This window comes from Plecotus auritus (genome assembly GCF_963455305.1).
Source record: "Plecotus auritus genome assembly, chromosome: 3".
NCBI classification, from domain to species: Eukaryota; Metazoa; Chordata; class Mammalia; order Chiroptera; family Vespertilionidae; genus Plecotus; species Plecotus auritus.
The window spans coordinates 137,259,041-137,286,819 of record NC_137772.1 but is presented as its reverse complement, the minus strand read 5'-3'; positions in this window follow the sequence as shown (position 1 = coordinate 137,286,819).

The following is a 27,779-nucleotide window of genomic DNA, read 5'->3' as shown; positions in this document are numbered from 1 at the left end:
AAGAAAATGGGAAGCTGCAGTCTGCTCTCTCCCTGCAGGCTGACTTCATGTCTGTGCTGGGCAACGCTGAATATGCAATGTGGTCACATGGCTGGCACAAGTAAATAAAGAAATGATTACCAAAAGAATGAATGAATGTTCGCAGCAATTTTAGCAATAATTATATACAGTTAGCAAGAAATAAAATCAATTTTGGGAGAACACAAACATTCAATCCATTGCAACAGGGAACTCTGTATGTAGTATGTTATGCTTCTATCTCACCGTGTTTAATCCTCTCCATTTCATAATTCACATGTTCCATAAAATTCTGTTCTTATCCTTCAAATTGGTTGCAATCACACCTTTTGAACCTCTTATCATTTCATGATACTTCCCTTATTTCATTTATGGATACACAGCTTAGCGTTAACAAGCAAGCCATCTGGAAATTGGGTTTAAGCTCTTGGTCTACTTTTTCCTACCTTTACTAGTTATGTGACCTTAGGCAATTTACTCAACCTTTTTGTGAATCCAGTTCTTCATCTGCAAAATGGGGATTGTCATGCCATGTACTTCACAGTGTTGTTGTGAGTCATAAACATTTATATGTATGTATATATTCATATGTGCATATATTTTAATATATATATATTTATGTATGTATGTATATTTATGTGTATGTGTGCATATATATTTATATATGTGTGTGTGTATATATATATATATATATATATATATATATATATATCAGTTTTGGACACATAGTAAGCTCTGTATAGGAATTGGTTATTACTGTACAATGTGCATAATAATTATTGATCTATTTGTCGTATCTCTTATTTAGATGACATGCACTTTAAATTATCTGTCTGACTTAGGTCCTTTTTGCAACGTAGTATGTTAGTCATCTATTCATGTGTAGCAAACTACCTCAAAACTTAGTTTAATAACAAACATTTATTATCTCAGTTTCTGTGGGTCAGAAATGTGGGTTGCCAGTGAGGCGTCTGCCAGGGCTGTCGTCATCTTAAGACTTGATTAGGGAGGAATCCAGCTCCAAGCTCACTCATGTGACTATTGGCACCCTCGGGTCTACTGGTTGTTGAGAGGAGAGAGGAGAGAGGAGAGAGAGCAAAATGGAAGTCACAGATTTGGGTAGCCCAATCTTAAAAGTGACAACCCATCACTCGTGCTAGATTCTATCTGTTGAAAGTGAGTTACTATGTCCAGCCTCCACTTTGTTTTCCATTAAGGTGTCAATGCACTAGACAAAAGGCCTGGTGAGTATGACAAAACCCATGGTCCTCTGACAGAGGAAAACAGAACTCTATGCCTGTAAGCCAAAACACAGTTGTCCCTGTAAGGAAAAAGAGATTGCCCAGGGCCATGAAGACTGGAAGGTGCCTTCACTGGAGCCCACCTTGGAGGCTGCCTTCCACACATAGTAAGAAATCGGAAAACATGCATTTATTAAATGTATTGTAGTTATTGGTAACACTTGTAATTCTGAAATCCATCTATCAAATGAACTGAACTAGAGACCTGCACAGGTAAGTTATAACTAAGAGAAACACTCATTTACTTATTTATTTAATAAACACTGGCTGATGCCCAGTTTTATGTCAGACACTGTGTAAATAGTTAAAGATACTAAGATTTTTAAAAATGAATTTTAAAACTGGATAGAATCTGGCCCAACTTTCTTACTTAGCAGATAAGGACTATGAGACCCACAGCAGTCAGCCCAGCTGTCCCAAGTCACACAGCAGCACTGCTGATGCCAGGACACAATCTCCTGATTTGAGGTGCTTTCCTCCTCTGATGGAAAGATGGGGTCCCTGCCACCCCATCCTGTGCAAACAATCCCCCACTTCTATTTCTATTAGTTAAATCTTACAGAACTAAACCAGTGGGACATCCATTCTCTTTAAATGCTTGTAGTTTTATTAGTCAGTCATTTATTTATATTAGGACATTCTTTAAAGGCAAACTATAATCCTTAAGGTTCTTACATTCCTAATATATTTGTACTGACTCTCTTTTTCTCATCTCCCTCTCTGCTCTTTGCACAAGTATTTCATTGAAGCCTCAACACATCACCTGACAGAGATAACACGTTAGACATCACCTGAGTTAGACAACCTTAGAGACAGAACAAGTGCTGTTCTGCTGGAGACACAAACACACCTTGGCCTCAAACCATCCAAGGCTGATGTTTCCTTGTTGCTTTTTTTGTTTTCCTTCAATCAGAAAGCAATGCTTACATGTGTCAGATTCAACAATGACACTTCTCCCTCCTGGAAAAATAAAATGACTCCTGCCCTAGTTGTGCCTAGGAATAGGATGCTGCATTTCAAGAGGCAAATACAAGAATTCATGTGATATAAACAGATTCCATCAATTCAAGGACCAGTTGTTGATACTAAGACATTGACAGGTAATAATCCAAAGTACCTTAGAAAAGCTGCAATTTATTATTATTGTTGTTGTGAGCCTCCTTGATGCTCTCTATTTATGATTCCTGTGATCTTGTCTGCTCTGAATCTACTTTTTATTTTTCATTAAGGTGTCAATGCATTAGACAAAAGGCCTGCTGAGTATGACAAAACCCATGGTCACCTGACAGAGGAAAGCAGAACTTTATGCCTGTAAGCCAAAACACAATTGTCCTTGTAAGATGTGTGTGTATACACATGCGCGCGCGCACACGCACACACACACACACACACAAATCATTCTTGACAGTCCTGGAGGAGATTACATTAGGAATCTTTTAGCTAAGTTAAAGTGGGATATGTCAGGTTTGACAGTTCTAGACCACACGTAACTGATACCAGCCACCTTCCACACCTACTGACATCTTTATGTCTGTTTTCTTATGATCTTGCTGAACCCTTAGACTGGTCTGAAAGAGTGAGAATCTCTATCCTTCAAAATTCTCAGGCACTTTCTCTCAATTGGAGATCCTGAACCTCACATGGTGTGCCTAGAAGCATTAATTATTCCTATACTGTCTGCTGCAATGCTTGAGCGCTACTTTCAAAACCTTCCCAGCTCCTGTTGGGTGGGCAGGGGAGAAGCATTTCATCAGTCAATCAATAGAGGTGTGAGATGGATGTGCCATAAGAGCAAACCAGACCTAGAGTGGGGATTTAGTAAGCATTTTAACAGGTTCTTAAGGGAATTCACTGAGATATGTGGAATTTTTATCAATCTAGCATCCTGGGTCAGTGACACAATCTTGGAGAGTTTTCAAGACTAATGTAATTATCTTTCACAACAATATTCTCAATGAGGAAAAGGAAATGGGATTTTCCCGGGGCTCAGGACTGAATGACTGTAAAAAACAAAATAATAATAATAATAACAACAACAACAACAACTTAAAAAACATTTAAAATTACAAGGTAAGATAAATGTAAATCCAACCTTGACCATTCCCAATTCCCAATGTAGGAAAAATGTGTCCCAGAAGGGAAAGAAACTTTTCAAAGAATTCAGATTTTAAAATATATGCAGAGCATTCATGGGAAGGTAATTAGGAAAAGTTATTTCCTACTTGTCAGAAATCAAAGGCAGGTGCACTCTGGTTAAAGATTTTGCTACCAAACCATATATAGCCATATGTTGACAATCTCTGTTTTAATCAAAGCAAATGCCTTGCTGTCCATATTACGTAACATTTTGCAACCTAGTTGGTCCTAAGAGAAAAATAAAAGTAGGAAATAGATTTTTAAAAGAAGCTATTTCCCCCTATGCAACCCCCAACCTTATGTACTCACTCAAGGGAAAAAAAATAGTTTAAAACAAAGCAAAAACTAGGAATTTCTTCCATTGTAATATTCCAGCTTTGTTTCTATTTATTCATTCACTCAGCAAGCAAGCATTCATAAAGTTTCCCTTTGAGCCAGGCACTGTAACAGGAAGTAAGAGATGAGTAAGTTACGCACAGCCCCTACCCAGAGGAGCTGATTATGCTCTACGTGCTACATGAAGGCACAGCATTATTTGGAGCCTAACACTGGGAGGCTTGAAACAGTCTTTACAAAGGAGATGACATTTGAGCTGAGTCTTAAAATATGAGAAAGAGTTGACTAGGTGGCAAGCTGGGAGCTTTGCACATATTTTAGGGAGAATGAGACATTTGCTTTGATTAAAACAAATTAGTCATGGGACAGATGGAAGAGGTGGTAGGAGATGAGGAAAAGTAGGGGCCAGTCTTTATGTGATATGTCATGATAAAGTATTTGAACCTTACCCCACATGCCATAGAAAGGTACCAGGGACTCCTAATGGGGAAATATTTCATTTGTATTCATATAATTCAGATGGTATCACAGAGGATAGGTGGGGAGGTCCAGTTAGAATCAGTATTTTACACAGTTAAACAGGATGCCCCAACCAAGGCCAAGCCTAATTTCTGTACAAGCTGGATCTCATATGTCATATCTCCCCTCTTTGTAATCTCTATCCCATTCACCTTTATTTATCCCCTGCTAATCATTCATTCAATCAATCATTCCATCATTCAACAAATATTCATTGAGCCCTCACTAAAATGGCAGGCACTGTATAAGGAACAGTGATTAGGGTCACATAAGGACAGTGTCTGCATTCTGGCAAAGCTTATAAGTCTAGCACAGAAATAAAAATGTCTAAATACAAGTAATTGCAATGGCGTGTAATAAGCAAGCTGATGGGAAGCTATGGGGACTTCCCTGAGGAAGTGATGGCTAGCTTGTGACCTGAAGGATGAGTAAGATTGAGCCAAAGTTCATATATTGGAAGCAGGAAGGGGAAGAGGCAGACATTGCCCAGCAAATGGGAAATAACCAGAGGCAGGATAAAGCATGATGCCTTGGAGGACGTAAAAAAGGTGTCCTACATGCCTGGATGGTTGAGCAAGCTGGAGACATGGGCTGGAGTTGGAGCCTGCAGGGCTGTGTTATTCCAGAGGTGAGGCTGTGCTGCAGAAATAAAACCCAAAGCTCAGTGGCTTAACCAACAAAAGAGTTATTTCTCTGTCAAGTAAATTCTAATGCAGGTCAGATGACATCCCATGGCAGTTCTTCTCCTTGGGGTGACTCAGACTCACAGGATCCCACCATCTTTTAATGTTGCCATCCCAACATGTGACTTTCAGAGACACTGCAACCGGTAAAGAGAGTGGTGGCAGTGGCACACTAGCTCTTAAAAGCTTTGGCCCAAAAGAGATGCACTCATCCACTACTGTCCAGAACTAGTCACAAACACACAACTAACTGCAAGAAAGTCTAAATAATTTATATGCATAGCCTATGAACACAGGCAATAGTGCGGTGAAGGCCTGAGGTGGAGCACAAGGGGAGGGAGAAATTGTGGGACATCTGTAATACTCTCAACAATAAAATTAAATTAAATTTAAAAAAGAAAGTCTAGACAATGTAAGAAGCACATGGATCATTTGTGATATCCAATATCTCTGCCAATATAAGCAGGCTTCATTCACTAGAACTTTGCAAGCAGGGGCTGCTGGGATCAAGCTGTATTGTGGAAAATGAATTGTCTGGACAAAGAAAGACCAGTTAGACTTTTCAAAAGTTCAAGTAAGAGAAGATGGTGACTTAGCATATGGTGGTGTCAATATACCAGTTTCGTAAGTACCTAAATCCACACATTTTTATAAAAAACCTAACAAGGAATTGATTTAAACTGGTACTTGTAACAGAGGAGAATTTTCTTAAGAATAACAATAACTAATTGTGTACAGTATTAATTGAATTTACCTTATAGTTTAACAGATTATAAATGACTGAATTCCCTTCCCATAGGTTTAGTGTAGGAGATGTGGATATCAAGCTTCCTTTGATCTGGTTCTGTGGAGATGGAACAGGTAAGGAACACCTGGTAATATCTGAAATCAAAGAAGTATCCAGAGCAAAGATGGGAAGCTGAGTAACCAGAAAAAGGGTACATGACTTTCCAGACCAGGCAGGTGGATCAGAACCAGAGAATGAACCAGAGACTAGAAGGATGAGCAAATGGCCACAGTGAGTGAAGCCAAAAAATGTATATTCCAATATGTTTTCTCATGCTTTTAATAACCTGGAGTCTTGAAGGTACAACTGAAATTGTAGAGGTAGAGATAGGGGAGACAATAAAAGTTCCTCCAAGTTATTGTTCCAGCAAGCATCCCCTTATCATGTCCAGCACAAATTCTCTTTTTAAATTTCAGTTGCATTGAGGTATATTTGACTTGATTTACAAATAGCCTTCACTCTTCTCCATCTCAACAAAGTAACCCACCATCCACTCAAGTCCTCCAGCAATAGGCCTTCTTGGTTCCTCTTTTCCTAAGTTACCCCTCTCCATGTCTAATTCATCAGCATGTTCTTTGACTCTGCTCTGAAATATGACTTTATCCATTCATTTTTTGTCATGTCCAATGTAGTCCAAACCACACTGGCTCTTAGGCTACAGCAATAACTTCTTAACTGGCTCCCCTCTTCTGCTCTGCCCCCTAAATTATATTCTCACAGTAGCCAGAATGATCCTTTTAAAACATAATCATCTTACTCCATTCCAGGGACTTCTAGTCTCACTTAGAATAAATTGTCCTTCAACATTTGGCCTGTGCCCTCCTTTCTGATCTCATCTCGACTCTTCTCCTCATCCATTACTCTGACATCTTTGTGGTCCTCCAGACATGCCAAGCTCTTCTGGGCACCATCACATTGTCCCTCCCCTCTACTTGGAATCTTCCCCTACTGATCTTTGCAAAACTGTCTTCTTGTCATATAGGCCATAGATTAAATATCATCCCCTTATCTCACCTCTGAATATTCTATCTAAAGCAGCCACTGATTACCAAACAGTGAATCTATTTTGATGCTCTGAATACATTTTCACTTCCCAATTTTTTCTTCCTGAGTTACTTTCATGGTGGTGTTATTGTTTTGTCATTATAGTTTCTGATCTTTTTTCTCCTAGTAATGAATATCCCTCAATGAAAGCAGTGGCCTAAATTGACTTGATTATTGCTGTGTCCACAGTGCATGAAAAGGATTTTAGGGCATAGTAGGCACTTTCTTTTAATTTGGTGAAAGAATAAGTACATACACAACAGAGTGAATTTTCATTCTTTACTGTGCCTATAACCTCTCCTCTTGACTTTCTTTTTCCATCAGCCTAAAACCTTGTTCAAGTCTCTTACACATTAAAAAGAAAAATTCCCCTTGATCTCCTCTAGCTTTTCTCCATTCCTTCTCCTTCCTTGTTTATAAAAACTTTTTTAATGTACACACTCTACAATGATTTTACATCCTCTCTAGTTCCCAAACCTCCACTCCATGAAAATTGTTCCAGCTGAGGAGACCAAAGGCCTCCTAGTTGCCACATCAAATGGCCTGAGTGCATCCTCACTGCTACATCTGGTGGTGCTGCTCCTGCCTTCAGTCTTGACTCCCACCTATTTCTTCTTCCTACTGTACCTTTCTGATTATTCCCTCTCTGCTCTCTCCTTAGAACATTCCACTTGCTTCTTTATGCTTCTTTCATGCCTCTGCCATCTGCTCCTTATCATACGGCTTGTGCACTTTCCATCCCTCCCCCACCTAATATGGGTGTGCCCAGGACACTGAATCCTTGGCTCCTTGCCTTTCTCTACACTGCCCTCTTGTCCTCCAGGCTGATTTTATGTCCTCTGACGACATCAAATGTCCCCTAAAAATAGATTTTTAAATATGTACACCTCTAGTATAGAACTCTCCCCATATACCTGGATATCTCACAGTCAGTTCAAATTTAGCATGTCCAAATCTGTAAGGTACTCATTACTTCTCCCACTTTATAATGAGGAAACTTGGGACTCAGAGGTTAGACAGTTTACCTAAGAGCACTTAACTAAGGAATGGGTAGAACTGGATTTCAAACATAATTCTGCCAAAGCCCACATTGATCTACCATGTCACCTTGTTATTGTGTTATAATAGTAGAAAGCTAAAAATAGCCTAAATGTCTTTCTAGAGAGTATTTGGAATGACCAAAAGATAAGTTTTTATGCTACAATTAGAAAAATGTTTTTTGAAAGGAATTCTCAAGGCATATATTAATTTTTAAGTTATATATATATATATGTATATCCTAATCCAGTTCTCATCACTCTGATTAAAATAAAATCTGGTAAGAAAATACAAAACATCAACTGTATCTTCATGTGGCAGCAGAATTATAGTTTAAATAATTATCCTTTTTTTTTTTTCCTTTTTGTCTGTACCAGCATTCATTCCTACTCTCCGCTAGTACCCCTGATTTTCTTTTGAAGAATCACCTCTTCCTTATGTAGATATATTGATGGGATAATAACCAAGGTGCCTTGATCCTCATTAGGAAAGCTGAAGAGGGTCTCTAATGGTTCTCTGGCCACATTCCTTCACTCACCAGCCTGGTATAAGCTAAGGTCCTTGAATGCAACCTAAGGTGAGCTAATAAGACATTAGGACAGGAAAGCGTCAGATTTCATTCAATCCCACAGTGGCATCTGCCTAGAGCTGCCCTTCTTGTCTTTTTTCTAAACTGGTTCTCTGGCTTTCTGTCCATTCTGGAATCTCCCTTATATCCTTTCAATAAATTTTATTTTCTTGGCTAAATTAGATCCTATTAATTTCTGCTACTTATAACCAAAGAACACTAACGGAGTATTTTCTATTTTCTACCATAAACACTTTTTGTCTTTATATCCAAAAATAAAAACATAAATGAAAATTAAAGATCTAGTAACAGTAAAGACAAGGCACTGGTCTGAAATATGTCTGAGGATAAGAAACCTGGGTTAAATGTAGGGCTGACCTCTCCTACGTCATCACTGTGCCTAGTAAATCACCCGCTCCATCTTGCCATTGCCCAGTGACAGCATCAATAGTATTCCTTTCCTGCACAAACGGAAAATATTTCCATTTACATTTTCCTAAGTTTATGGTCAATGAGAGCCTACCAAAGCAAGACTTAGCTTATACTGGAAAGACAATAGTTCATTTTTTTTCATTTGATACATTTATTAAATTCTTTTGTATCACCCAGTGAGGATACAGAAATGAATAATGCCCAGTTTCTCACTGTGTAATGAGGGAAATGCATAACAGATAAAATGCAATAAAACATGGTAAGGGCTACTATAGAGATATGAGCAAAGTACCAAGGAACCTAGAAAAGGAAAGGGACGAACTATCAGTTAAAACAGTCTAAGTGCTAGGAAGTCTCAGCACTTACTGTCTTAGCTAACAAGTGTAAACTGTAAACACACACTTATTTGCAAAGAGAAAGATCACTCCAATAAGAAAACATGTAAAGCACATTGTTATCTTTTTAGCGACAAAACCATAATAAAGGCTAAGATTTCTATTTTTTTAAATGCATATAATAAACTGTCAATATACTTATTATTTAGTGTTAAATCCATTTAAAACACATGTAGTACCCTTATCATTGACTTATTTTAATAAAATGAAAGAACTTGGTCTTTGACACCTCCTTCTAATCAACCCTTCTAATTAAACCTTATTATATAAGGCATTTACCTTAAGCTTTTCCAAAATGCATCCCCTATTTTCTCAGTACCAACAGTATAAAAAAAAAAAAAAAAGATTACCTAGAACTTCCCACTGAAGGACCCGCCCAGATTCTGTTTCCTTACCACACTTTGTGGAGGATGGACAGATTTCTCCCAAACATAAGTTCACATCAGTTCTCACCTGTTACAGGTTTCTTTCTCTCAAGATATAATCTGATACCGACCCACCCAATCAGTGTGTTGGCAAAGATAATGACTCACCAGACACTGCTTCCAGGTAACATGTTTGCATATGAACTGAAACCTTATGGAGAAAATAACCAAAACAGAGTCGAAATCCTGCTAGTAAAAATGTTAATACTTACAGACCAAAAAAACCCAAAACAACCCTATACCCAACTCCCAGGGATTCTAATTCAGTAGTTCTAATGTGAGGCCTTAGAAAAATAAATGCATCTACATAAAAAGTGGGTTTTGTGTGTGTGGTTTTTTTAAATTTTCCAACCTCAGAAGACACTAGTCTTGAGGGAGAATTTTGGATACTAAAGGAATGAGAAAATAAACAGGCACTGCATCTTATTTCAAAATAACCACATAAGTTCCAAGCAAAAATCAAACTCAGGAACATACAAACATAGGTGTTTGGGGACAGGCCTCCCTGCCCTTCTGGGGCACCTGGAGTCTTCACAGGAGAAAAGAAGAAATAATGACAAAGGGATGAGCTTTGGAATCAAACAGTCCTGGATTGACCAGTGGCCTCTGCTACTTCCTAACAATGGGATCTGGGGCAAGTTACTAAATGTCTCTGAACTTGTGTCTCCTCATCTGAAAAATGAGAATAGGGATTTGTTCCTTGCAGTGATCTAGGAGAACTAAATGATGTCACATCTGACACATAGTCCAGTCATTGGTGGTGATGCGTACACTTGGAGGCATGCTTTTACCAACAGTAGCCACACACCCAACCTTGCTTCTCCCCTAAAATAACATATGGTTCACACTTTACAATAAACAAACAAACATGTCTACACCTTCCTTGATGGTGCTCTGTAAACTAGTTCATACAAACCCGCAAACAAATACCAGGCGACGGCATTTGTGCCACAAAGAGCCTCTGCTGGAAAGAAGATGCTTGGGGAGTCAGTGCTCGAATTTAAAGACACGTGTGTGTGTGTGTGGTCTCCTGCTGTCAGTCACACCGCTGTTCCTGGACAACCGGCACTGCCACGTGTCCACGGAATTATGGAAAGGGAGACAGGTGCTGACCTCCTCTCATCACACAGACACCTGACCAGCCCATGTGGCCCCAGGACATGAGGGATATGTCTGTGTGAGGAGATTTTAAAGAGAGTTACTATTTTCTGTTTCCACATTCATCTGTGCTCAGGCAGGAAATCTGAATACACGTGTTACACATCTGCATTGGAAAACAGGACAGCTGAGGAGGGTCTTAGAAACTGTCCAGTGGAGCATTTCTCCAGGTTTGCTCTGTGGCCCTCCTGTAAAATCCCTCAAGATCGGGCCAGAAAGCTGACTTCCTAAGCCTCCCAGGGATGCTTAAGCACTCTCAAGGTTAAAAACCACTGAGCTAGCCCAAGCGCCTCCATTTCAAGATGATGATATTAAGGCCTGAATGAAATGAACGATTTGTCTAAAACAGTGTCTTACCCTTAGCACTGTTGACATCTGGGACGGAGTAATGCTTTGTTGTTGGGGGCAGTCCTGTGCATCATAGAAGCTTAGGAGCACTCCTGGCCTCTACCAACTACATGCCACTAGCAGCCCCTCAATTGTAACAACCAAAAATGTCTTCAGTCATGGCCAAACGTCCGCTGGGGTACAAAATCACCCTGAGTGATAACCAATTTCTAAAGTCACACGGATCATCAGAAGTGGAGGCAGAACAGCACTCAAAGGTCCCAATTCACAGCCCAGCAAGCTGGCTGCGTCGGCTGTAATCAGCGAAGGAGGGGCGAGGCACCCAGGCCATGAAGGCCATGGCATAAGAAGGCAGTTACCACATTGCTTTTTCTCAGGAACCTGGGACAAAGCCTCGGTTTTCCATGACTTACCATGTACTTAATCATCCCTACTTCTATTTCTCCACCTGTTTAAACCTTGGTCTTCTAGAACTGGCAGGATTCAGATTGGCAAAATCTTGGAAACCCACACCGAAAGGTGGGGTCCGAAAAACTTTCTTAAGTGAGACTGATTTAAAGGTGCCCCTGTGTAGAAATCCAGAGTGTCGTGTTCTAAAATTAGCGCTGTGCCAGGAAGAAGAGGAGTGTGGTGGGGAGCGATGCAAAAGGAATCAGGAAATCTGACTTTTGGTGCCAGCTCTTTCCAAACTACCTTTGTAGCCTTTAGCAAAGCACTTCAGCTTTCTGGTCCAGGAGCAGTTTCCTGTGGAACGACAGGCTTAAAATAGACGAGTACCTCTGGGCTTGGGCTCACCCTGTGTCCTCTGCCTAAGAACGCCTGTCATTGGTCATCAAGAATTCCAATCCCTATCTTTCCTCCAAAATCCAGCTCAGTCATGACTCGTTTTCTTTGGTGACAACAATGTGGGAGAAAGTCCCTGTTCTTAAGAAATGGACATCTAAGCCCTTAGGAATGAGGTGCCATGATGTCTACAACTTACCCTCAAATGGCTTTGAAAAATACTAGTGCATCAAATGTGATGGGCTGGGCAAAAGTAGGTTTACAGTTGTGAGTACACAAAGCACTGAATTTATTCTTGTATTATTATTTTCATATTAATTATTGTATTTTCCATGCAAACAAATGTAAATCTACTTTTGTCCACCTCTGTATTATGTGTATACATATATATGTATGCATATCTATTTTATACATAAAGAGAAAGCAAGTACTAAGATATTGCTAAATGTTGAGTCTCACTGTAGGGTATATTGGTGTTCATTTTATGATTCTTTCCATTTCTCTGTCTGTTTTAAATTTTCAAAATCCAATGTTGGAGAGAAAAACAACTCCTGTTCTGCCTTTTCCACAAAGCCTTTTCTGAATTAGCTGCAGTAATTCTTCCAAATTCCCACAGCACTTATGTACTCTGTGTTTATCACTTTCTACCTTGTATTATAGTAATTTAAGTACTCACATAGCAGGTCATAAAATTGCTAGTGCAATACTCAGCTATGCAGAGAACCCATTATCCCTGTTCTAGGAAGACAATTCCAAGAAAAAGAAAATCAGATCTGATCCCTATCATCATGGAATTTGCAATCTAGTAACTGTCTATGCTTCAGTCTCGTCCCAGTTATTCAAGCAAGAACAGGTCTCCCTTGCACCCTCTTGGAAATATGTGTGGTATCTGTATCACCCATTTGACATATATCAAATTCAGCTCTGCAGAATTAAGCATCCTATCCAGGGATTTGTTTATTGAGAATAATAATAATAACATCAGTAATTTTCACTGATTCTACTCTGTGCCAGGCATTCTTTCTACTTACATTGTCTCTAGTTCTCACACTGACATTGCCTGAAAAGGGTGACTTTTCTCTTCTTACTAATGAGGCTCAGAGACATAAGTAATATGCCCAAAGCCACATAATTACTAAATGACATTATCAGCTTGAGGACCCAGGTCCCCTGTCTCCAAAGGCTCTCTCCAGAGCACACCGAACTGCCAGCCGTCTTTGTTGCATCATGCACTGAGGTGATGACTAGTCAGTAAACAGGGAGACAGGGTAACATGAGGCAAAGAACATGTTTTTGGAGTTTAACAGACTTGCATTCAATTTCCAGCTATACTCCTTACTGCTTATGTGACTTTGGGCAAATTCATAAGCCTCTTTGTACCTTAGTATTCTGCTTTTAAAATCACCACTGTGAAAAAATTAATACAGTCACTTATCTCACAGGGTTGCTTCACGCATTAAATGAATGACAACTACGTGGAAACGCAGCAGGTCTGTAATAAACATTCAATCAGTGCTCCTTCCCTTCACCCTTTGTTGATGCAGATCCTTTAGAAGTTTGCTATCCACCTCACTGTTGTGTATAAAAGTTTCTAAGTCAGATACTAAGGAACACCTGCAGAAGGGCCTTTCAAGGACCTGCAAGTGTATTAAAGACGCAACTACTGGCAAGAGTACAGGCCATACTGTTGAGAGGAGATGGAAAACCAATCTAGAAACCAGGCAATGGAAGGCGGTGTGGTCCCTTTTGTTAGGAAAGCTTTTCTAAGGCAAAGCCCTTGAAGCTTTTGTGTGTCAAAAGCATTTTAAGTGCTTTCATCAGAAGCACTCAGGATATTGCTTCTCTGGCAAATACAGTGTGGTCTTATCGAAATGCTATTGATTTTATCGGAAGAAATCTAGAGACCTCATTAATGGAATCTTGCAAACAAGCTCAAAAGCCTACTTTAAAAAAAAGCTGGCCACCCACTCCAGGACATAACATAGCTAATAAACTAAATTTTCACGCATATTAAATTTTTACTAAGCACTCTGAGAGACCTCATACATCTACCCCTTCATTAACCCTTCCTTTTAAAAAGCCCTATTAAGTAGAAATTATTATTTGTATGTCACAAGTGGACACACTGAAGCTCTGAGAAGTTAAGTATTTGCACAAGATCACACATCTGAAAACTGCTGGTGAGATGTGAACTGATTTATTTATTTATTCAATAGTTATTGAGTGACTACTATGTGCTAGGTCTATATGATACCAAAGCTAGTGTACTTATCGCTCTACAATTCTTCCTAGTAAAATAAATGATATATTAGTATTGACTATCACTTGCAATGTTCTCTAAAAAGTGAAAGCAGTTTGGCCAGAACATGAGATACAGAAATTCAGGCTGATTGGCTGGGCCAGGCAAGTGCACACAGGTCTCAGCACTGCTCCGTGTGTGTCCTTCTCAGAGCTGGATGCTTAAAAGAATGGTCCCCTACAGCCAGAAGTGCCATTCTAATCATCTGTGCTTGGTTGCTTATAAAACTTTATAAAGATGGTACACTTCAGAACATTTATTTACCAGAAAGTTGAACAGAGGCAAAGATCAGTGCATACAACTCACCAAAGAGGGAAAAACCAATTGTAATAGTGCCTTGCATTTATATAGGGCATGATACTTTCTGTGTACTCTAACATAAACGATGCTCTTTTACTAGTAACCTCACACCAATCCTGTGATTTCCAGAAGGTGATAGTTGTTGTACCCATTCCTGAGGAAACTGAGGTTCAAGTTGTAAAAGGTCCCTGGTACTTTAGAAATGTCCAAGTTCACATCACTATTTAATGGCAGAACCAGGATTTGAACTTGGGATCTTTCTGCTCTTTCTGGTATACAACCTGTATTGGTCAGGATGAGTTCGATTATATCTCAGTAACAAATGGCCTCAGATCTCAGGAACTCACAATAACAAAGCTCGGTTTCTTGCTCATGTTCTATGTCAGCTGTGGCTTTGATCCACTGTGTTTACGACAGAACCCAGCTGACAGAGCAGCCTCCATCTGGAACATAGCCAGTCATGTGGCAAAGTGAAAGGGAGAGTGACGGACCCCACACTGGCTCTCAAAGCCTCTGATAGAAACTGTCATTCTCAGTTTATTGGCCAAAACAAGTCACATGGCCTTGTCCACATATGATATAGCAGAGGTGTATTGCCCTTCCACAAGGAGGGGCCCCAAATAGAAGTGAAAATGTGTCAGTGTTGTATAGAGTAGTTGTGAGCCTCCCTTCCTTGTACTTTGAAATTTTTCTCTAATAAATTTCTTACTGATTAAGAAATATTTCTGATATGACCAAACAGTCAACTTAAACAACGTAAAAATTAAATAATTAAATGAATTTAATATTTAAAAAGCAACAATTCTAAAACTTGCCTATTGAGCATGAATCTTCCTGCATTTGCAGAGAAAGCAACTTTCGCTCTGGGAATAAACTTTCTGTTTCTGGCAGGAGAATTGGACAACACTGAAGTTGTCCTGTGAATGGGCATCAGGGTGTCATATTTGAATGTGTAACGAGTAAACATTGGCAGAAATCCCCTTTGCCACGTAACTTCAAAATAAACACCAGTCAGTAGGAAACCACCAGCTGTGCCCAGTAGAAAAAAAAATGTCCTCATCCACTCTGCCTCCCCTAAGCAAAAATCCCCTGTGAAATTACCTCCCCTTAGAATGTCAGGCACAAGCAGAGAGTCCCATGCATGTTCAAGCACAAAGCCCCACCCTGGAACGTACTCCTGGCAATTTAACAGTGTTCAGAGGAAGACAGATGCAGGACCATGAACAGAGTTGAGCCATTCACAGAATCTTGCCTTCTTCAAATCAATTGGCAGCTTAAAAAAAAAAAAAAAAAAGAGTATTTAGCAAGAGTTTAAAGTAGCTGATTTCTAACATTAGCTGATTTATACAGTCCCTTACAATTCTAAGATCCTATGATTCTATAAGCTTCTGTGATGAGAAAGAGCAAATCTATTTTCTTATTTAAGTACAGAAAAGATAAGGGAAAAGGATACACTTTATATAATTTCACAGGGAATAACATGAAAAAAAGAAGTCCTAGGAGCTATAAAGTTGTCTTAGGTTAGATAATCTGTATGTAGAACTCTGTTCCTTAAAAATTTTTGGCATTGAGTCAGGACTTGGTTTCTAGAAACGATACTTCTCTAAACTTATTTTAGATCAGTGACAGGGAGGAGGAATGAACTGAATTAGACCTTTACCTTGGATTTCTGAAAAGGTCATCAAAGGGAAAACCCATAAAAAATCATTGCCCTTTAGTAACTTGTTAAATTGTTATGTCTTGCTTTTCCCCCAATGACTTTAAATAGAATTCAAGTTGAAATGAACCTGGATTATTAAAAAACTAGAAGCCCAGTGCACGAAATTCGTACACAGGTAGGATCCCTAGGCCTGGCTGGTGATCAGGGCCAATCTGTGGGGCGACCAGTGGGGCAATCGAGGCCCCTGCTTGCACCCGCCTTGGCCCGGTGCCACCCGCTCACCTGCTCCACCATCCCGCCGCAGTCTCACTCTCATTGGAGACCATCCACTGCCGCCCGCTGCCAGCGCAGCATTGCCGATGCCCATCATGTTCCGTGCTGCCCCTTGGTGGTCAGTGCACGTCTAACTCCCAGTGGGTCAACTCCCACCCTTGGGGACAATTTGTATATTATCCTTTTATTAGATAAGATGGTTCTGAATACATCTAATTGTGCTTTTCTGAAATGCTCTTTAATTTTACTCGCATAATTGTTGCTAGCAAATCTTTAAAACTGATATTTATATTTTAATGTTACTATAAGTAAAGTTGGGTCTCAGGTAACAAGATGCTAAAAGAGTGGGGAAAAAAAGATGAATATGTTCCTTTTTCTCATAGCCTGCTGCTTCCCTAGCTACTGTCTATAAAAAAAGCAAGTGGGCAAGAGATCTGTGGAATCTTTAGAGTCTAACTGGACATGAAGAAACTTCTCTAATGGCTAATAGAGATAGTACAAGAGAAACATCCACAAGAAAAGATTGTCTTCATTTTGAGAAGATTGTGAGTTACGGTGTCACAGGATCAAAATGTTTGAAAGGGAGGGTTTTGGGTTAATGAAGACTTGAACATAATTTTTTCCCTTACACAACTAACTCCATTTTCTCTTTGGTTTCTGAATCAAATGGTTGATGGAGCCTACAAGTAGTAGCAGAAATCAGTATAATTATAAAGAGAACTAATCATTATATACACACTAGAGGCCCAGTGCATGGATTCATGCACCAGTGGGGTCCCTTGGCCTGGCCTGCAGGGATCAGGCTGAAATAGGCTCTCCGACATCCCCGATTGCAAGAGGGTGCAGGCAGGCTGAGGGACCCCACCAGTGCACGATCGGGGCTGGGAGGAACTAAAGAAGGGCTCCAGGGCATGTCCAGCCCATCTTGCCCAGTCCCAACTGGGGCCGATCAGGGCTGATCGGGGCTGGCCAGCAGGGGAGGGACCGTGGGAAGGCTCCAGGATGTGCCTGGCCCATGATGCCCAGTCCTGATCGGCTGGACCCCAGCAGCAAGCTAATCTGCCAGTCAGAGCATCTGCTCCCTGATACTCAGTGCACATCATAGCAACTGGTCGAATGGTTGAATGAACAGTCAGACACTTAACATATTAGGCTTTTATTATATAGGATATATGTGGGAATATATAAATATATATGGATAGATATCCATACATATACATATATGGAGATAAATAAACACATCAACCTATGAAATAGGAGGTCATGGTTCAATTACGGATCAGGGTACATGCCCAAGGTTGCGGGCTCCATACCCAGTAAGGGGTGTGCAAGAGGCAGCGGATCAATGATTCTCTCTCATCATTGATGTTTCTATCTCTTTCTCCCTCACCCATCCTCTCTGAAATCAATACAAATATTTTTTTTAAGAAAAGAAAACTGTTTGCCAAGCCATTTAGCAGCATATATAAAAAATTAAACAGCCCTAGCTGTTTGGCTCAGTGGATAGAGCGTCGGCCTGCAGACTGAAGGATCCCAGGTTCGATTCCGGTCAAGAGCACACGCCCAGGTTCCAGGCTCCATCCCCAGTAGGGGGCATGCAGGAGGCAACTGATCAATGATTCTTTCTCATCATTGATGTTTCTATCTCTCTCCCTCTCCCTTCCTGTCTGAAATCAATAAAATATATATTTTTTAAAAAATTAAACATTCAATGCTGCAATCTCTCTCCTTGATGCCTTTCAGATCAACAGAACACAAAGGCCTTTGTGAAAGGACACTTGATGTCAGAGTGTTTATAGTGACAAGAAATGGTGAGGGGGACAGGGATCAAAGTAAATGTTAATCACTGAGAATGGCTAAATAGATTACAGGTCCTCCACACCAGGGATTATTATGCAGCCATTCCAAGGAATGAGTTAAAGTTGAATAGCTGCTTTTGAGGAATTTCTATACTGTTACACTTCAAATTAAAATTTTAAAAAGAGACAGAAAATATGCACTATTTAAGATCAAAAAATGAACAATAACCAAACCTCCTTCATATCAATGTGCAAGTGTAAAATGTGTATATCCTAATATATAAAAACCCATGGTCCGTAACATCCAAAATGACTGAAGGCTCAGTTGACCGGAAGTCAGTGCTGGGGTGCTGTGGCAACCCAGCACTGACTGTCTACCACTCTGGGTGCCGGGACCCAGCACTGACTGTCAAGGGAGCTGTGGATCAGGCCCGGAGAGAGGCCAGGGGAGAAAGAAGCAGGGTCTGATCCATAGCCTCTGTGGCAGATGTTGATCAGCCCTTGCCTCTCTCTTTCTCTCAGGGCCTGGCCAGGCCACACCTCTCTTTCTCTCAAGCCTCTGCTGGGGCTGCTGATCAGCCCAGCCTCTCTGATCAGGCCCATTGATAGGCCCAGAAACGCTGACTGGCAGAGAAACTGACCAATCAGAACCAAATCTGGGTGAAGTGTGAGGAGCCAATGGCTGCCTAGGAGGTGGAGCCTTTGACGCTGATTGGCATAGAAACCAACCAATCAGAACCTAATCTGGGTTAACTGTGAAGGCAGAACCTAAGGTAGGGGCTGAGGAGGGGTTTTAAGGGCAGCAGCTATTTGGTGTAAGGTATAAGAAAGCCGTTCAATTATTTAATGACCAGTTTGGCAGTATAGTGCATATGGCTGGCTATCAGTCCAGATATAGGGATTATGTATTTTTGTCTGCCAAGAGCATCTCCTCCTGATGAAAAAGGCTTTCCCTCCGCATTTAAGCAATCCTATCCTATATAATCTATCTATACTACTAAAAAGGTAATATGCTAATTAGACCAGGTCGACTGGCCATCTTCCAGACATCCAACTTCCTTCTGGACAAAGCAATGGTGGTGGGGGCCGAGGCAGAAGCCATTAGGGGCAATCAGACTGGCAGGGGAGGGCAGTTGGGGGCAACCAGGCCAGCAGGGGAGGGCAGTTGGGGCAAGATCAGGCAGGCAGGAGAGAGCCATTGGGAGCAAGATATGGCCGGTAGGGGAGGGCAGTTAGGGGCGATCAGGTAGGCAGGCAGAGGCAGTTAGGCGCAATCAGGAAGGCAGGCAGAGAGGTTAGGGGCGATCGGCAGGCAGGCAGGTGAGCGGTTAGGAGCCAGAGGTCCCAGATTGTGAGAGGGATGTGGGATCAGGCCTAAACTGGCAGTCGGACATCCTCCAAGGGGTTTTAGATTGGAGAAGGTGTTGCACGAATTTCGTGCACTGGGCCACTAGTATGATTATATGGGCATGGGGGAAATGTAGAAGTGTATATCAGGTCACTACCAATAGTTACATGGCAGGGAGGTTGTAGAGGGGATGCAAAGGAGAAAAGAAAAGAAAATTAAAGCTAAATATTAAGGGGAAAAAACAAGGTTGCTCTAAATAACAGATAAATATGTATATGAGATAACATGCATGCATTTATACCAGTGATTTTCAATCTTTTTCATCTCATAGTACACATAAACTATTTACTAAAATTCTACAATATGCCAGAAAATATATTTTTCCCTATCTGACTAAAAGAATAGGTATAATTTGATTCATTCACACCAGACAGCTATGTGTTGTATTGGTTATTGTCATTTTTTTATTTGACAATCTAATGGAAAAGAGGTCATTGCCCCTGATTAAACAGTAAAATATTGCATGTTTTAAAAATTCTTACAGCACACTGGTTGAAAATCACTGATCTATGCAAAATTATATACATACGTGGGTATATAAAAAATTACAAAAAAAATGAAATTCTGCTCCAAAAGCAAGCTCAGGATTGGTGGTTACAAAATAGTCTTGGGGTGTGTATAATCCAGCATAGGAAATATAGTCAATAATCCTATATAATAAAAGCCTAATATGCAAATAGACCAAAAGGCAGAATGACCAGTGGAACGACCAGTTGCTATGATGCACACTGACCACCAGGGGGCAGATGCTCAATGCAGGAGATGCCCCCAGCCCACAGACCCAGGTCAGCCAAGGCAGGTGCCAAAGGGGGCTCCTACTGCCTGCCAGTCGCTCTGCAGAGGGAGGCAAAAGGCAGTGGTAGCCGGGGGTGGGCCCAGCCGACAAGCAGGCTGGTGCCACCCCCTGATCGCCCCACCAGTCGCCTTCAGAGGCAGGCAAGTGGCAGTGGCAGTAATGGCGAGGTGATTGGGGGACAGGGCCAGCGAGCAGGTGGTGCCATGCCAGCCAATGCGGGTGCCAGCAGGGACCCCTGATTGTCCCACTGGTGGCCCCACAGATTGGCCCTGATCACCAGCCAGGCCTAGGGACCCTACCCATGCACGAATTTTGTGCACCGGGCCTCTAGTAATGTAATAAGAATGTATGTGTTGCCAGGTGGGTACTGGGAATATCAGGGGGAACACTTTGTAAAGTATATGATTGTCTAGCTAGCTACTATGATGTACACTTGAAATTAATACAAAATAATATTGAATGTAAACTTTAATTGAAAAAAAAATTTAATTCACAATTTAAAAATTAAAGTAAATAAATAAACATGTTCAGAAGATAATAATAGTAATTTAAATCCTTTACTGTTGACAGAAACTTCCTTAAACATCTATTGACTCAATAATCTTCACAACAACTCTACAACAGAGATATTACTATCTCTATTTTCAACAAGAGAAGAATCCAACTTACTTCTTCATAACTGTAGAGCAGAACATTTACTAGTAAGTGAAATCAATCATCTCATTTGCTTCCTTAGTGATCTTGGTTTGTTTTGTTTAGTGCCTGAATCTGGAAGATGGAATTTAACAGGGTACCACAAATAAACCTATATCTGCCCAACAAGCCAAGGTTGGTATGAATCATCTAAATCAGCTTCTGCAATGAACAGCTTCTGCACTGTTTTACACCCTCAGGATTTGTTGGTGGCCATGACTGCCTCTGAGTATTTGATAGCTTAGGGTGGCTAACAACTCACATTGCCCTAGTGCAGTGGTCGGCAAACTGAGGCTCACGAGCCACATGCGGCTCACAAGCCTCAGTTTGCCGCTCTGTTGACTAATGAGTTTGCCTACCACTGTCATAAACTACTCTTTACCCCTTTGCACACAATATGCCACAATTGCCTAATCCTCACAGCTTCCAACTACACGGTAACATTTAGTCTAGTCCAGTGGTCGGCAAACTCATTAGTCAACAGAGCGGCAAACCGCAGCTCGCGAGCCGCATGTGGCTCGAGAGCCTCAGTTTGCCAACCACGGCCCTAGTTCATTCCGACCTCTCCTTCTACTAGTAAAACTAGGTGGGGAAGTTTATCTGGCCTTACTTTCACAACATTATGGGGCAGGATTCCCATCTTTCCCATGAAAGGGGCAGCCTCCAGTGACATAGCAATTCTACCTGATCCAAACTCATCAGTGGAACTGAATAGTGAAAGTGACCTGACCCCAAGAGCAGCCTTCACTTAGCAGCACACCACTGGCACTTAGCAAATACTTTCTTCACTCGTGTTTCAGACAGAAGTTAAGGGTTGGTAGGTTTTTCTTCTCTTTCTTATCTGATATAGCATTCTTTAAATCAAATCTTGATGAAAAGATGCAGAGCATCAGAACATCAACAAGTGCTTTATGCTCAAGCGCCAGCACTCCTCCTCATTCCATTTGTTTACATACTTTCTCTTCCAAATCCCTCTGTATCACTGCTTAGTAGGGTCAAGATTTTAAATAAAGATTGTGATTCAGATAAGGCTGCAAAAGTCACTAATGAATTTATTGAAAGTAAATACGACTGAGAAAACCCAGGGCATTGGTCCACTCTTCCAAATCTGTATCCTAAATGAGATTTTGAATCCATTAAATGCACAATGAAGAAACTACTTTGGAGTCTCACAACTCTGTCCAAGAGCCAAGATGTTCGATTGCGCCTGTGTGTTTTTGCAGGCCCCTGGCTCTCCCTCCCCCCACTTCCTTTGGCTGCCTCTCACACCATTTTTGGCAAGGTACACTCTGAAGAGGCCTGGAAAAGTCCCCATTCAGTCACTACCTTTGGTTAATTATTAGCAGTTCTAGTAAAAATTGTTGGTGGGGCTTTTGGAAACAACTATCTGAAAAGTAGTTTTTAGTTTAACCATAGTGTTCATTTGTTTGGGGATTTCGGAAATCCTATCCTCCAAATGCTGAGGTTACATGGACAAAGGTGAAACACAGAACTAAGAAATGATGCCTGTTCCCTTCTCTGGGACTAATTAGCAGAGTGATCCTGGTCAAAGGAGAGAAGGTAACACACAAAGTAACATGTTAGAAACTCAAACTGTGCTCTCTCATTTAATCCCCATAACAACCTATACCCTACATGTTAATATCTCCATTTTACAGTTAGAGACTTGAACCCAAAGTCCCTTAACTTTGCATTAAACCATACAGATTCATGCCATTTAATTTGCCTAAATTTCAGCGTCCTTACTTAAGAAAGCAAGAAGGTTGAATTGTTGTTCTCAAAAAGGTCTTTCTAACTCTGTAAGGCCATGAATTAGTTGACATAGCAGGCAATAAACAATTTATTTCTTATAATTTTTACATAGTTTTTCCCTTCAGCTTTGATTTACCAGTAAACTTTGGGAATAAATAAACAACTCTGTATTCTGCTCATAAAGACACTAGAATAGCAGCATTCTCATTAGTTGTCAATATAACATGACCTTTTTCTGCTAAAGTTATTGCTTCACCCTTGTTTATGCTACTCAGTTCCGTTAGCTTAAAGTCCATTAAAAAGCAGAACTGAACTGGCTGTTTTACGTTGGTGGTGAACTTTGTGCCTCAATTGTATTGCAACTCCAAAGTTTACTCAATCCCACCTGGCAGTTCAGCTCCTTGAGATAAAATAGGTTTTCTCTGAGGGAAACCAGTAGCAGTTTATCTTTTTGCTCTGCTTCTGACAGATAGCTGGTCAGGCATCAAACCAGGGGTGGGCAAACTTTTTGACTCGAGGGCCACAATGGGTTCTTAAACTGGACCGGAGGGCTGGAACAAAAGCATGGATGGAGTGTTTGTGTGAACTAATATAAATTCAAAGTAAAGGAGCGGAGGGGAGAGCAAGAGAACCGGATAGAACAGCCGGATCCGGCCCACAGGCCGTAGTTTGCCCATGGCTGAAATAGACACTCATCTGTCAGTGGAGGTAAAAAAATAAATAAATAAAATAAGAGGAAAACAAAGGGAGTACTACCAGATAAGAGGAATTAAAATCAATATCTTGTTTAAGTAGCCTTGTTTAGGACCAAGGCGAGGACATCATTTGGGAGACTGCATTTTGTGTGTGGGTGTATGTGTGTGTGTGTGTGCATGTGTGTCTGTCTACATATGCATGCTTGTGTAGATGTATGCATGGAAGGGGGTTAGGAAACTTTGAGTGAAAAGATCCTGCAAAAACAACTACCGAGGAACCAAAAGCAATTTTTATTTTCTACACTCTTAAGTACTATAAGGTGTGGATCAGTTTTTCAGCTTAAAATGGAAAGTTTTATTTTGTTCAACTTCCGCAAAACTATATGTAGTCATACTCTTGAAGAAGATTATACAGATAGCAAAAATGTAAAAGAAAGTATTTATTCAAGAAATTTATATAAGATGTGGAAGACAGAAGCCCTACGATTGGCTGGAGCTGGAAAAGTCCTTTGTCTTCTTCTGTATCAAACTGAAAAATATGGAGGTTTCAGCTCCAGCCAATCATAGGGTTTTGAACTGAATTGTTTTCCCCAAAAATATGTTGAAGTACAAATCTCTAGTACCTGTGAGTGTGACATTATTTGGAAATAGACTCTTTGCAGATAATCAAGTTAAGGTGAGTCATTAGGGTGGGTCCCAATCCAGTATGACTGTGTCCTCATAAAAGGTGGGAAATGTGGCCAAAGAGGCAGACATACACACAGGGAAAGGCCATGTAAACATGAAGACAGAAATCCAGGTGCTCATCTACAAGCCAAAGAATGCCAAGGATTGCCAACAAATCTTCAGAAACTAGGAAGCCAGAATGGAATACACTCCTCACAACCCTATGAAGGAACCAACCCTCCTGACACTTCCATCTTGGACTTCTAGTTTCTAGAACTGAGACAGGAAATTTCTGTTGTTTAAGCCAACCACTTTGTCATACTTTGTTATGGCATCCCTAGCAAATGAATACACTTGGGCTCTCAAGATCACTTCCTACAACCATACATCTTTTCTCTCACCACTTTATCTGTATAGCATTTCCAAAGGACAGAGGAGAAATATGTGAGGAGAGTTAGGTTTTCTAATATCCTCTCCTCCTTGAATTCTGTCTTTTGCAATTTCCAGAAAAGTACTCATAAGAAGTTTCCAGCCCTAGCTGGTTTAGCTCAGTGGATAGAGTGATGGCCTGTGGACCAAAGGGTCCTGGTTTTAATTCCTGTCAAGGGCATGTACTGCAGTTGCAGGCTCCTCCATGGCCCAGTCCCTGGTCAGGGTGAGTGCAGGAGGCAACCAGTGATGTGTTTCTCTCACATCATATTTCTCTCTGTCTTTCTCTCTCTCTTCCACTCTCTCTAAAAATCAATGGAAAAACATCCTCAGGTGAGGATTAAAAAAAAAAAGAAGAAGAAGAAGAAGCTTCTAACATAACACTAAGTGGCTAATTATACTCAAGGCCCAAATAGAAAGAAAAATAAATGTTTATTGATCTGGAAACTTTTCTTCCAAAAAAATCTTGTGCCTGGATAATCCAATAGCAGTTGAAGGAGGCGAGAGCTGAATAAGGATTGTCCTCTAAATAGTCCTTCAATTCAAATCTAATTTAATAATCTAATTTAATCCAAATGTTCTGTTTGGGATACCCACTTGAGTACCGTTTTTGAGCAACAGACTTTGGTTATATGTTTGGACAGGTTTGGTTTCCTTATTTTGTTTTTGGAAGAATCCTAGAGAATAGTGGGTGGATCCTGATACTTGGAATTAGGTTGGAGTTAGTTGCTGCCTAAAGGCTCAGCCAAAGGACTGGCATTTGAAAGATACATTTTAGCATTAATTTAGCAAGGAGGGTGGGTTCGAGCAACCAAGAGGTGACGAGGAGGCCGTGCATGCTGGGAGTTTCTGGCTATGAGTTAGTCACTAGCAGGGGTGGTTGAATGAAATGCTTTTGTGTCCAGGTTGCAGGAGGAACAGGAAGCTGCAACTAGACTTGGCAGCTTCTTATACAAAACTTATTAAAAAGGCATGAATTTGATTATAAACAAATTACAATTTATTTTTCATGTCTCCACTCAATTTCCTCAGAGAATTTTCCTGTAAGAACTGAGCCTCTTAAATCACAATTCTAAGTGAGTAGGAGGTTGGGATAGGACTATGGGGGTTTCAGCTTCTCCATTTCAATAAGCTTTGAAAAGATTGCAGAAATCTAAGAAAAGATTTGTTCCTTTCTAGCCATGGCAAAAATGCCGTGGATTTTAATAAAAGGTTAAATATGATTTTCATAAAAGGTTAGCATCCTGCTCTGTCAGTAAGAAAACCAGAGCCCTTCAACTGTTCTAGAAAGAGGAAGCTGTTGCTCTTTGTGATGAATATTATTCCTTGATTCCAGTAATGAGCTATACTTTCTTACTCAGTATGGTGGTCGTGTATCAACTTGGCTGGGTCAGTATACCAAGATATGCAATCAAACATTATCCTGGACATTTCTGTGAGGGTGTGTTTGCATGAGATGAACATTTAAATTGGTAGATTTTAAGTAAAGCAGTTTGCACTTCATAATATTGATAGGCCTCATCCAATCAGTTGAAGGACTGACTAGAATAAAAGACAGGCCTCCCCTAAGCACAAGGGAATTCTGCCAATGGACGCCCTTTGGACTTGATCTGAGATTTCTGCTATTCTTTGTCCCCAGCCTGCCAACCCACTCTGTAGATATTAGACTCGGTAACTCCATTAATACATAAGCCATTTCCTTAAAATAAATCTATTTCTATATGTGCACACACCCTGTCTTTTCTGTTTTCTCTGGAGAAACCTAACTAACACACTCACTTAGAGACTTATTCCCAGAAGCTGTCTAATAAACCTTCTAGCAGATACTAAAGAGAACTCAATTTTGGTTTGAATAATGCTTAAGGGTCAGCTGCAGCGGACAGTGGAGTAATGACACATGCACATTTCAAATAGCCAAGGTGCTTTAGTGAGGTCTTAATGCATCAGCTGTTTCCAAGTGAAAGATAAATATGTCTACTGATTTTCTCTAGGGCCATCATGTTGCTGCACCCAAGGAGAAAACTGCCACAATGTCTACCCACTCCACATTTTTCATCCATCTCCATATCCCCAGCAGAATGCCTGGCATGTAGCAGCTAATCAATGAAGGGGTATAATTGAATTGATGGGCCATCCTACTCTTCCGATATTTGTCAATCAGATTCCCAAAAAAACAGGTCACTGTGGCAGAAAAAAAATAATATTTAACATTTGTTGAGTAATCATTGTATGCCAGACCCTGTTAATAATAAAATGTGCAACTTCACTTTTTCCCTAACATAACATGATGAAGTAAGGATGTACTTGTGTTATCTACATTTTACAGATAAGCACGCAGAGATACTAATTTGCCCAAGATCTTACATATTACACATTTAGTCACACATCTAATAAAAGATGCAGAGCTGGGCTTTGAACTCCAATAATGGATCTAGAAGATTAGCAATAGCCAGAAATTCCTCATTTACTCTGTACCCTGACAGCATTTGGGACTGCTATGGAGGATAAGTGCCATGCTAGTAAGAAGAATTAGAGGAACCTGGACTCAGCACTTAATGCAGGATCAGATAATCCTTTGTTGTGGAGGACTGTCCTATGTATTGTCAAATGTCTAGAGGAACCTCTGGTCTCTACTCACTCACTACTCATTTGCTCCATTGCCCAAGTTGTAACCATCACAATTGTCCCCAGACATTGCCAAATGTCCTCTTTGAGCAAGGGAGGTCATCCCAGTTGAGAATCACTGGCTTAATGTACTAAAACTCATCATCTCATAATGTAGCATTTTTACCCAAACACAAAGTGATTATGGTATCATTTCTCATAGTTATTTGCAGAAGTTCCTCAAACACTTTATTTAACATTTCCCTGGGGACTGTGTGTGCAGCTGCTCCTAAAGGTAAAATTTTTCTAAAAGTGAGTAGCAGCTGAGAGGAGAAGTAAGATAGCAAAACGGCAAAAGACGACAGAAGGTGAATTACCATTCTGCTAATGACCCTCTTTGTCCTTAGGTTCAGGCCATGCTGCCTAGATGCCCT